Here is a 12352-nt window from a genome sequence, read left to right on the forward strand (position 1 = left end):
ACTCTGCTATCATGCTGTTTTTCCCTGGAAGATGTATTTCAACATAAGATGAAATCCCTTCTTTTCTTAGAAAGAGGAGTCTGGTAATCTGCAAGTTACATTAAATATTCTTGCATGCTTTATGAGCTAGGATCTGGGGTTTTTTTTTTCCTTTCCTATGGATGTCATCTTAATAGGAAACTATTCCTGGGTATCTCTGATTAGCTTGAGCTGATCCAAATGCAGACTGTGCCCAAAAAAGGATGGTACCAGTCTCTTCTGCCTGTGTGTTTCTGCCATGCTACCCCATAGAGAACCTCTAAATATGTGAAACAGTCCAGCTGGGATTCCTAGGCCTCCTTTTAGAACAGTGTAAATGTCCAGGTGGTTCCAGATAAGAGGCTTTTGATTAACAAGAAATTGGCCTCCCCTGGTGGAACTGTCTCTGAAGAACTGCATGCCTTCTGCATAAGCTTTTCCTCATCTCTGGGTAAGATAAGCTCCTGCAGAGTTTTAGGAGCTCTTCTGCAGCAGGGAAGGAAAGAAATAACAGTGCAGCTCTAATGAGCCTTCATCTCCCAGCCTCAGATGAGGATGCCAGCAGGGGAAGTGGCATTTGTTCTGCTGGAAGAGAGTCTGACTGCAGATTTCAGGGCCTGTGGCCTGGCTTCTACTGTCTAATGACATTCTCAGAGGATACAAATCAATACTGCTTTATGCACAGGAGTAGCACTGGATAGAGTTCCTGAAAGGCCTCTGTGTGACTGTAGTTTATGAGAATGGGTGAGTCTGATCATTTTCATAGTGATGGAAAATAACAATAGGTGTGATTGAAGCACTTTAGGTGGCAGAAAGCCTGGAAACAGCAGGGCAAGGGGAATAAAGATAAGTTATTGGTATTTTGAAAATGTATCTACAGAAAATAGGCTTCCTCACAATAAGTGATGCAAACCTCAAGTTTTTACTTGTAGATATAAGGTGTGCATGGGGTGTGGGGTCTCATGGATGAGGATGGAAGTGTCTGAGCAGATAGTAAAAGTAGGATTTGGGATTTTCCAGTGAGAAAGAACAAGGTACTGTGGGGGTGACAAGAACAGAGGCAGGATGGTTCCTTGGTTACATTCCTTGGCAGACCTGTAGAATGGTTGCAGTCAGAGCAGCCAGCAGGCTGAATTTGGCACTGGAGCAGCTGTGTGTTGATAACTTGAAGTGGAGAAGTAAAGTGAGACTTCCACTGAAAGGAAAAAGTAAAACTTCCAAGATTACAATCATTCCTTTCTGAGACTGTTGTTTGTAAACTTTCTAAAAAGTTGCATCTGCCTGGTAGGTGACACTGCAGCTAAATGTATCCCCAAAATCAAGCAATTTCCTTTGGTACCATTCATTTTGGAGAGATACTGCTTGCTGTTGCAGAGTAAAAGTATGTTCTTGTATTTCAAGTGCAGAAATGAATTTGATTTTCCCTTCTCAAAAGGTATTACAGAGGTGAAGTCTTTGAGTCCCTGTTAGAGTGTGGGAGGCAGATAAGCTGACTTCTTATCAAGGGTTTCTTTTCAAAACATGTGGTGGTTTATGGAGATGGAAGCACCTGCTTTTGCAGCTACTGTGTTAGTTTGTGAAGCAGTGTCAGTGGTGAGGTCTGGGCTGTTCAAGCAGGGTTTTGCAGCAGGAGTGGAAGCATTTGTTTAATTCTCTTTTTGTGTAAGAGTTGTGTGCATCCTTCAGCCACGTTCCAGCGTGTTTCTCATGTGAGTCAGCACTGTAAGAATTAGTGTAAATGTTCTGTTTGAGAACTCTGTAAAAACTGGAAATACACTGCAGCAGAAAAGGTAGAAAATTAGGAAGCTGATTGTACTGTTCCATTCAAAGATTGACTTCAGGCATGATAAATTTCTGATATTTTGATGTAGGAACTTCTGAGCTTATTCCCTGAGATGTGAAAATATGTTAATCAATGGATTAAATAACTGATGGTGTTACTGAGCTGTAGAGCATGGATTAAAGTTTAAAGTTAAAGTTAAAACACGTGTTTTATGTGCTGTATCTCAGCCCTTTGCTGTGCAGCCTGGCTTGGCTGCCTGATCCTTTGCTCGTTGGAAAGTGGAGCACAGTGCTCAGGGGTGAATCAGCTTTTGCACTGCTGACAGGGATTAGGGACCCCTGAGGTCGGATTTGCTCTGTGCTTTACAGGGTGAGCCAGAAGAAGCTGTGCAGGCCAGGGAGGAGCCCAGAGCTGCTCCCCCACAGGTCTTTGATGTCTCTGTGGCTCCAAGTTCAGCTGGGAGCAGGTGAGCTCTTGTGCTTTTCTGTCTCATGGCAGTAGAGGCATTGCAAGTTCTGTGTTTCTGAAGTTGGCTGTGACTGACAAGTTCTATCTTACCCTCTTCTACAGAGACTGCTCACATTTGTGCTCCAGCCTCTCTTGCCATGGAGCAGGACAAAAGCAATTCCTCTTGCTGCTCAAGGGGGAGGTGTGGAGAGCCTGGTTTAAGCATGGCTTAAAGAAAGAGGCCATGAAGGTATTCAGCTGAGGGAAATGTAGAAGCCTGCTGTAAAGCAGCCTTTCCCAGGCTTGATCCTGTAAATAATTAGGTTCCCAGCCACCTTTTATATAAACAACAAGATTCTCAGACCTTTCTATCCTTGGCTGCTACTGGGAACAGACAGCCAGTCTGGGAATAGATATGAAGGTTTTGAGAACCTTTCATATCATGGTGAGAACACTGATCTTGGTTTCAGTAAACAAACTTCAGGTATTGTAAACAAAAGGAGGGGCTGAAGTTTTCTCTACAGCCTGTCAGGAGCTCAGATTTTGCAATATGCATGAAGTGAATTAACACTGTTATAAAAAGTGCCTGATGGATGAATAAACCAGAGTCAGATGCAAAATCAACAAAGGTGGTCGCTCCCTCACTTCAACAGGGAGGGAATATGTGCATGAGTGGCTGTCTGGGGAGCAACTGCCTGCCTGCAATAACTTCTTGTCATTCCCAGGACTTCAGCTATGGAGACACTGCACCATTTAAGAAGTCAGATTTTCAATTGACAGGCTAAGCTAATAAACTTGCAGAGGCATGCTGAAAGGAAGGTACCTCAGTGAGGGTTGCTATGTGCCAGACTGATTTAAGCAAATACTTAATGAATGTTAGAGGCATGTTCATGGAGGTCTTTTCAGTTTGTGTAAAACCATCCAAATGTTCCTTGGCTAAATGACACAGATTTTCTTGTGCAGACAAGAATTAAATTGGATGCTTTAAACCTTGAAGGTGGCTTTAATTAAAAGACAGATACTTTTCCAGGAAGCACAAACTATCTTGTTTTGATTCAAAACCCCTTATGAATCAATCTTTGTAGGTATTTTGACTATTTTGCCAGTTCCTCAAGCATAACATCAAGAACAAAGAGTCCCAATGTCTCTATTGATACATCTCATATTTGTTCTTGAATATGTTTTCTGGAAGTATTTCCTTTAGTTTTCCATTTCCTGAAACACCTGAATTTTGTCAGTGAGCAGGAATCTCTTATCTCTGGTGTCAGCAGATGTTGAGACTCATCACCTATAAACCAGGAGATGGCCAAGATCTGGATTGCACATTAACCTTCTGTGCAAGCAGAGCATTGGGAGGCATGGCTCCTGCTGAAGCAGGAAAATGTATTTTTGATCTGCTATTCATTTTGTTGCAACATCCATGATTTCAACATCAAAATCCTGAGTATTTTTTTTCTGTTAGAAACATTGGCAGTAGATAAGTAGAAGAAAAGTGACCAAGAGGGGATGGAAAAGGAGTGGTCCACAACTCTTTCCTCAGTGGGATTTCTTGTGAGAAGGAAAGACTGAGTTTGTAAGATCACAGAGAAGGAATGAAAGATTAAGAAAATTAATTTTTGGCATAACTTGTAGAAGTTTGCTGTCCTTACACGCAATGCACAATCTGTTTTTTCTGGTGACTTGTTTTAATCCAACAATTAAAGTATTTTCCTTAATGCATGAGGGGAGAGCTGAGGCATTGAGTTGCTGAGAATCTCAGCAAAATCCTGAGCAGAGAAAACACTTCAACCAGTGTGTTCTTGGCTTGGTCTGGTACCTGTCCTGGTGCAGTCAGTGAGTTGGAGAGAACACAAAATCCTAAGGTTTATATCCTTAGGGTTCCTCTTTTCTATTAATGTCTAGAGACATTTGTGAGGAGATAAAAGATGTAGGTCTGATGTCAACCCAGGACACAGGGTCTTGGTTTATCTCAGAATTTCTTACTGGGGAAAAATAAAAGTTCCAAATGACATGGACACTGTGAGCTCTGTGCTAAAGCTTGGAGTGAAAAACTCCAAGTGATGTTTGTTTCTGGACATGAGAAATGCAGATGGACATGAAGTTCAACTCATGCTTTTAGTATTTTTTTAACAATGGCCATTCCCATGAAAAACCACAGAATGTGGTACATTGAGGGAATCACTAAGACAGTGCTATCCTTAACAGCATGGAGAAGTGGAACAGGGTTAAGAACTCTGAGCAGTTTAGCATGAGTTAAATATTTTCCTATTAGAGGCGATCTAGGGATTTAAACTGTAACTTGTTTTAACCTCACATCTAATTCTGGGGCTACATTTCATCTATTGTTTATATTTTGTTTGTTTGTGCTTAGTTTTTGTTGTTTGGGTTTTTTACACAAATAAATCCTTTTGCTTATATCACTTACTCAGGCTCCACAAAGATGTTTGATTCTGCTCTGACTGAACCAAGTATTTTTATGTAAATTTCTGCTATTGACAAGGAAAACCGTGCAGAAATAGAAATGAAGTAGACTTGTATGATTTGTGGGGAGCAGGCGCAGGAGTCCAGGAATTCTGAGATCTGAGGCTGCAGGATAAGGTGCAATGCAACAATTTCATTAAGACAGTTTCCAGCTCTCTAATACAAATAGTAACATAATTGCAGCCATTTTGCACTTGATACATGTTCAGGTGGATCTCTGGAAGTTCCCAGTGAGTTGGCTGATGTCTTTTGTGCATTTTTTGTATCCAGCTGTTGATACCAGTCTGAGTTCTGCACAAGTGGATGGTCGAGGTCTTCTGGGAGCTACTGCAGGACCTGTGCCAAGTGCAGTTTCCATGGCTAGCAGTCACAGGTTTAAAACACACTGGTCAACTCCACTTTTTACCACTGTCCCACTCTAAAGTCCTTCAGTGGGTCTGTTGGGTTGACAGATTTGCTACCAGCTTTTTTTTTTTTTCAGGAGGGTTGCACAAACGAGGCCTGAATTTTTTTTTATAATTTTTTTTAAGAATTAGAAAATGTGTTTTCACTTTCCAAGTAAAAGACTGGGGAAATAATAAAAAAACTGATGAAATTTCTGAAAATGAACAGAAAACATGCCTAGAAAATTTATGTCAAAATGTGGGAGTCTTATGAAGTTCCTAGGGATTTGGAAAATGAGGACTAAAGGAGTTTTTATACAGCTTAATAATAATTTTCTCTAGCATTACTGTGCTCTAGTTGTGAGGGAGAACGTTCCTGATTGATTATGTGAGTGGCAGGAAAATGACCATGTGTATATTGCCAAATCCATGGATTGATAGATGGATCATGCATCAGCTAAAGAAAACATCATAAAAAAGATGTGAAAAATAATTAGAAAAAGAGAAACATATGGATGATTTTGGGGCAGTGGATGCAGCCAGATGAGTATGAGCAGCCTCGGTGTCCTCAGCCCATGCAAGCCGGGCTGTGTTCCTGGCGCTCCCCGTGCTCGTGGCCCATTCGCAGGCAGGACTGGCAGCACAAAGCGTTAACTTCGGTTCATTGTTCCCCGGGAATGAACGCACCGCTGCTGCAGTCGGTGTGCTCTCCCTGGCTAACCTTGCTCTGCTTCAGTGCCGGCTCTTCTGGAAAAAGGTGAGGGTTCTTCAGTTCAGCTCTGCCTCTAGAAGTGTTGTGATCTAATTATTTTGTATGAATCTGCATTTTTGTTGTTGTTTTGGTGAGCTTTGCAGACGTAAAATGTGAGGAACAGCTAAGCAGATTTTAAACATTTGGAAAAGGTATTAAGCAGCTTATTTGTGTGTAGTTGACCTTGTAAGCTCTCTTACATTCTGCATTTGTATATTGTGCTGAAGGGTTGTTAAATTAATACTTAGATCCATGGATCTTTAATGTGAGAGAGATGCAATGAGGAACAACTTGTGGGGTGTTTAACCTTGCTGTTTTCTAAGCTCTGTGAAGAAGGAAGGGGCTGTATTACAAAATGCGTTGCAGCTTTCTTTGGAGACATTGTGGCTTCTTTCAGAGCTGGTTTTATTGATGAAAATAAAACCTTGCTGTTTGAATTAGAAGAAAGTATTTGTCAGCAACAAGAAAGGCTGAAGGTATTTTTAGGACTCCGGGAATGGCATGCCATGTATTTGTGAGCCAGATGGCTTAAAGGAACATCCAGCCCAGCAGCCTGAGCGTTTGTCAGGGGATAGGTAAGAATTTCTCTCTTATAACTGTGCTTTGGGAAATAAAAAGCTTTTTTTGAGGGGAATGAGGACACTGCAGCAGCATGAAACTGGGTACTGTATAGCACTTATTTACCCAGAACTGAGAGCCAGGATTTTGGTAAGCTTGTATTTCTAATCCAATAGTTCTTGTTTTCTCTAATCAGGCTGCACTATTATGTTACTTTTCTTGATGCAATGTTGTACCACTGGTTGTAACTAAACCTGGTGTTCTTTTCAGCTGTTTGTTAACATGAGATGCTGACTTTAAAGAGTTTTTCTTTTCCAAAACTTGTAACTGTTTTTTCCATTAAAATTGTATCCTTAAATTAGAGCCCTCGTGAGATACTCTCACTTCATGGAGTGGAGCAATATGTGGGGAGAAAGGAATCCTTTATCAATTAAGGAAAAACCCAATATGTTTTATTGTTGAAGTGGAAGATGTTACTGCAGAAGATACTTGAACATTTCTTTAAGGGTGCTTTTTCGGTTTTTTTTGAAATGCAAGTTATATAAACTTAAAGGAGGATTTTCACATTTTTATTCTATAAAAGCCAAAGTGTTTGCATATACTCTGGAATGGCAGCCTGCTAAGTAACGCTTTTTTTACTGGAGTTGAGAAATTCCTTGATAAGCAAATTTATGTTCCTAGAGGAGGCATTTCAATGTATAGTTCACAGGTTTGGAAATGATGCTATGCAATATTTAGACATCTCTGGTTAAAGCCCAAAAACTGAAATACAAATCAGTATATGAGTGAGTCATTTGACACTGGAAAAATAGTCAGGACTGAGAACATAAAGACTTAACAAGATGAATTTTTAAATTTGTCCTAAAACTCTTAAAGCTTTTCAGACTTCATATACTTGGCGTATAGTTTCATAGATTTTAACAATTCATGCAACTAATCTATGTGCCTTTCTGTATCTTTAAAATATAATGAATATTGGTATTTTAAGATTATCTGTAAAGTGTTGCTCAAGATTTTGTATTCATTCCAGGAGGATTTATTTTAGGTGGTATGACATGGATTTGTATATCTGTGCTGAAATGACTAAACTGTTGGCTCTCAAAGCTTTGAAAGTTGAATTTAGAAGGGACTTGCTGAGGTTAATTAAAAATAGATCTTAATGTGTCATCTCATTAAAATGAATGGGAACAGTGGTCTTATGCAAGAGGACAGCCTGTGGTCCACAGGATATCTCTGTGGATGAGTTTTGGTGTGACTGAGCATTAACATGATTTAACATTAGTCTTTTTTAGTTCTTTCTTTCTCCTACCTTGCCCCTCACTAAACAGCCAGGGTCTGTTTTCTTGGTAACATCCCTGTAGGTAGCAACAGGCTGCTATTTCAGCTCTCAGCCCAAAGATGTCTCTTCTGCAGGCTGAAGGAATCCAGCATCCCCAGTTCTCACAGGGCGAGTGTTCCATCCCAGTGTTGTTGTAATCTTCCCTGCAGTGATGTTCTTGCCTCTCTGCTGGGGCTCTCCTCCATTCTCTGCAGCACAGCCCTTCCTGTCCCTCAGGGGCTCCTCCTGGGCTCTCAACCCACCCCTATTTATTCCAGTATTCCAAAGTCCCAGCTCTCTTGCTGATATTCCAAAGTCCCAGCTCTCAGGCTGCCACAGCTCTCGGCTGTCTTTAAACACACACACCAATCCCTAGATGCTCCAAGGCTCTTTTCCTTAAAGGCCATATTCTTACAGCTTTCTGCTGCTACAGCTCCTTAATTCAAAGGCCATATTATGTTCTAAAGTCGCAGCTCTCAGCTGTCCTATCTTCTATAGTCCCAGCTCTCAGACTGATATTCCAAAGTCCCAGCTCTCAGGCTGCCACAGCTCTCGGCTGTCCTATCTTCCATGATGCCAAGGGGTTCCATACCTTCTTTTGAGGTTTGGCTGCGTGTTCTTCCTCACACGGGGTCACCAGTTGTTGTAATCTTCCCTGCAGTGTTGTTCTTGCCTCTCTGCTGGGGCTCTCCTCCATTCTCTGCAGCACAGCCCTCCCTGGCTCCTCCTGGGCTCTCAACCCACCCTCATTTATTCCCGTTACCCTCACGAGCCACAGCTGCTGCCCAACGAAGGACCCTGCAGCTGCAGCTCGTTTGGAGCAACATGGACCCACACAGATCTTACAATACAAGATATATTCAGGCCCCCACACAGTGTCCTTTTCCTGACCTCACTCCAGGTTCCTGATGTCTGCCTTGTACTGGCAAGTGCCTCCCTGGGTGCTGTCCCTGCCTGTGGTCACAGGGAGTGTGGAATGGCACCCTGGCTCAGCTGCTCCTGTGGGCCCATCCCTGACTGCCCTTGCTGCAGGGCTGTGCTCTGCCTCAGCCTTAGGCAGGCCTTGCCTACAGAGCTGTTCCTCAGGCTGTGCCAGCAGCCACACTTTGTCTGTCCCAGGTGCAGGGCTTGGCATTTGTCCCTGCTGAATGATTTAGGTTCCTGGAGGCCCAACCTATCTTTACATGAGTAGTTACCTGCCTGCATTCTGTCAAAAAAGCCACTTAATTCATAAAGTGCAATCACCCATCCCTCTGTAAGGTCAAAAATTAATGGTGGCTTTTAATTAAAAACAAACTGGTAGGTAGATCCAATTTAGTGATAAATCAGTCCTGTAGGAAGGTTTTTAAAGAAGGAGTTAAATTAGCTTGGTGCTTAGATTCTGGGGCACACGAAACACTGTTATATGGAAATGTCTATTGCTTTTGCTCTGACTGAATGTTGCTCCTAGGGATGTGTGTTGGATCTGAAGCAAAAGCTGCCTGAGGTGTCCCTTTCTCATCCTGCTGGTCTATTAACTGTGACTTTGCCTGAAGAGAGAGATCCTAATGGAAAGGTTGCCTGGAAAAAAATAATTCTTTTGCAGAAGGTGTGTGAATGGCATTTCTGTTTGTGTGATGAGTGTGTCTTATTGCAGTAGTAATTCCTCCTAATCTGGCCTCTGCTCATTGCACTGTTAATGTTGTTTGATAATGATTCAGCCAGTAAATTGGAAAGCCAGTTCATGGGTAGCTATAACGTCGTGGAGGCCAAGAAATGTAGCAAGAGTTAAGGCTATTAAAAGAGCAAAGTTGCATTCATGAGTAGTCTTGGTTTATATTCCTGTTGGTTTATATTCTTGTGTTCTACTCTACCCAAAAAATAAGAAAGTAAAAATTAGAAGCTTCTGTAGAAAGTCATGCAGCAAAATATCCTAATACTCTGTAGAAAGATAAAGTAGTTTAATGATTTTTAAAATTTTTTTTGGTAGAGTGCTCCTTAAAAATGAGGATTATATACATCTGTTCCTTGCCTCAGTGTAGTTCCAAAATACACAGGTAGTCTTGCAGGGGACCTGAGTAGTATGAGTTGAGTATCTGTCTTTTCCTGTTTTTTTTTTTTTTTTTTTTTTAAAGAAAAGCTATTCTTGGAATAACTACAAGTAGACTTTAAGGTTTTCTCAAATGATTTTTACTCCTGTTTCAAAAATCCTGAGGTTAGTCTGGTCCTCTGTTTGACCTCTGACAAACATGAGTTCTGGCACAGTTCTGAAATACCCACTCATACGGTGTGTTTACTAAACTGTTGAGGTTAATCCAAGCAGATGTCAGTGCTTAAGCAGTGGCAGGTCATAGAGTCTGTAGCAAATATTGCTCTTTAAGCCAAAATATTGTGGATTGTGGTTGACATTTTGTGCTTCCTTTAAAAATATCCAAGGCCAGCACATTGGGCCAGTGTTACTGAGAGCTGCACAGGTTGCTAACAACAAACCCTCCTGGGCTGGGGGGGGAACACAGTTGTATCTTTGTTGGGCCGGTTATTAAATGAATGTAAATATTCCTGGGCTTGATGTATGGAATGAATGTCATGGTGGTGGTGTGAGGCTGCCAGAAGAAGCTGCTGTGACATGAAAAGCCTATTGCACAGTGAGTGCTGCAGCTCAGCTCTGGCAGCTGGGCTCCTGGAGAGTTTTTCAGCTTTGGGATTGATTGAATTTAAGAGACTTTTACTGAGTTATTAATATTTAACCTTTATAGTTCTCTTTAAAAAAAATCAATTATTTACCACTTGTGCAAGGAACTGAGAATTCTCTACTGGAATTTGTGGAAATTAGAGAGCAGTATTTTACTCCTGGCATTTCTGGTATGTGGGTCTGCAAACTCAGTTCCAAGGAAAACTCATGCAATAAATATATGGCAGTCAAAATAGAGCAACAAGAGGGACACTGAAAGCTGAATATTTGGTTAGAAATTCTCAGAATACTGTTCCTTTCAGTCTGGGTCTCTTCTGAGCTGATGCTGATGGAGGCAGTTTCTAAGATATGTTTTTTCCTCTCTTGCCCCCAGTCTGGATTGTAATTTCCTGATGCAGGAGATGCTGCCACCTTGGATGGTTTGTGTTTGTTGTGCTGAGGTGTCTCTGGATTCCAGAGTGGACAGCCCTGAACTCCATCCATCTCTAGGGCATGGGAATGAATGCCTGTAAAATACTTCAAGGTGTTAACATTTATTACTTGCTCATGAAGCTCCTATCTTGCCAAGGGAAAGGAAATGCCTTCTGTTTATTCTGGATGTTCTTTACTGCTTGAGTTTTTGGAAAGAAGAATTGTTTGAGGTGATTTTTTTTTTTTTTACTTTTGGCAGCTGCAGTGCTTTTCAGAAGTGAAGGGGAGATGCATGATAGACCCTCAAGTCTAATCTCTTTCCAGGAAAATTTGTGAGGAACTGTGCTGTGAAACAATTCTTCTTGCTATGTTTAAATAATAGATTATTCTTTTGTGGCATTTAGTATTTTTGCTTGAACTTGAAGAAATAAATAGAAAGGGGTTTTAACTGTACTGTCCAAATAGCAATTTATTGGTGACTGGACTCATTGTTGCAGTATTGCATAAGTGAAAATTATACTTATGAGCCTGTTGGTTATCTGAATTCTGCAGTTCTGCTTTTTTAAAAATTTCAGTTGTTTCTATCTGACTGTTCAAACCTGCCAGCTGTGCTTGCATTAGCAGAGCTTGAGGCTGTTTAGTTAAAGATACATATAATCTGTTTATTCATGCAACATATATCAGGGCTGAGAAAGATCCTAATAGTTTGGATTTGAAAGGCATGTCCTTTGCATCTCCTGTGTTCAGGAACAGGTTTTTTCTATTTAAGGGGAAAAAAAAATGAGGAAGAAATAAAGAAGGGTTTGGCTTTGCTTAAGTTTCAAAATCCTCCTTGGAGAAACCAAGTGGGAGAGGATGGATGTTTTAGACACTCATCTGGGTATGATGACCATCCGTAGACTGAGGCAGTGGTTGGGTAAATTGGCAAATTGTATTTCCTAGAAGACTTCACAAGACTGGAGAGGAAAGGAGCCTGGACAGAGTAAGGCTTTTATTCACTGTGTCTGCATGGGAGGAGTTCATGGAGAGGGAGGTGGCTGAGGTGAGAATCAAGGGTTGGGTGTCAGGCTCTGTGAACTCAATGTTTCCTCCTGTGTCCTTGTGCCCAGCTGCAGTCTCCTCTCCTTCTCCCTTGCACTTTTCAAAGTGATTATTTCTTCTTGCACACTGAAATGAGTGGAGGGATTCTTGTTTCTTGGTATGTTGAGGAGGGGCAGAGATATATTTGTGTGATTGTGCTTTGTGTGCATGGAAGTGCAGGGCTGCAAAGGTTCTCTTGGTTCCTCAGGGCAGATCCCAGGCAGGACTGACGTGGCTGAAGACTTGGAAACCTCCTCTGGCCTAAAGCACATCTGTAAGAAGGCAATCAACTTAAAACTGTCTAAAACTGGAGTGTGCAGCTCTGACACAGATCATGACTCTGCTTAAATGGTGGAAGAGGTTGAAATCCAAAGGGTTTGTGTAAATGCATATGTGTTGGTGAATAAAGTAAACCAATAAGCCTCAATGTGCTTTTCATACACAGGGTTAA

At 41.4% G+C, this 12352-nt stretch overlaps 1 protein-coding gene across 5 annotated transcripts in view; it reads left to right on the plus strand.

Moving 5' to 3' along the window:
• The window catches only part of GALNT11 (polypeptide N-acetylgalactosaminyltransferase 11), a 50776-nt gene that overhangs the window by 1553 nt on the left and 36871 nt on the right, over positions 1-12352 (plus strand). Inside the window, exon 1 of one of the 5 annotated variants that reach the window (XM_005480428.3) lies at positions 5719-5869. The exons of 2 other annotated variants lie outside the window; for them this stretch is intronic. The gene's annotated coding sequence lies outside the window, so the exon portion shown is untranslated. Of the gene's footprint in view, positions 1-5718; positions 5870-6293; positions 6439-10342; positions 10364-12352 lie in introns of those variants that run through there. 2 more of the 5 variants (XM_005480429.4, XM_074550243.1) reach the window with 2 other exon arrangements.

The sequence above is a fragment of the Zonotrichia albicollis genome, chromosome 1 (assembly GCF_047830755.1).
Source record: "Zonotrichia albicollis isolate bZonAlb1 chromosome 1, bZonAlb1.hap1, whole genome shotgun sequence".
NCBI lineage: Eukaryota > Metazoa > Chordata > Aves > Passeriformes > Passerellidae > Zonotrichia > Zonotrichia albicollis.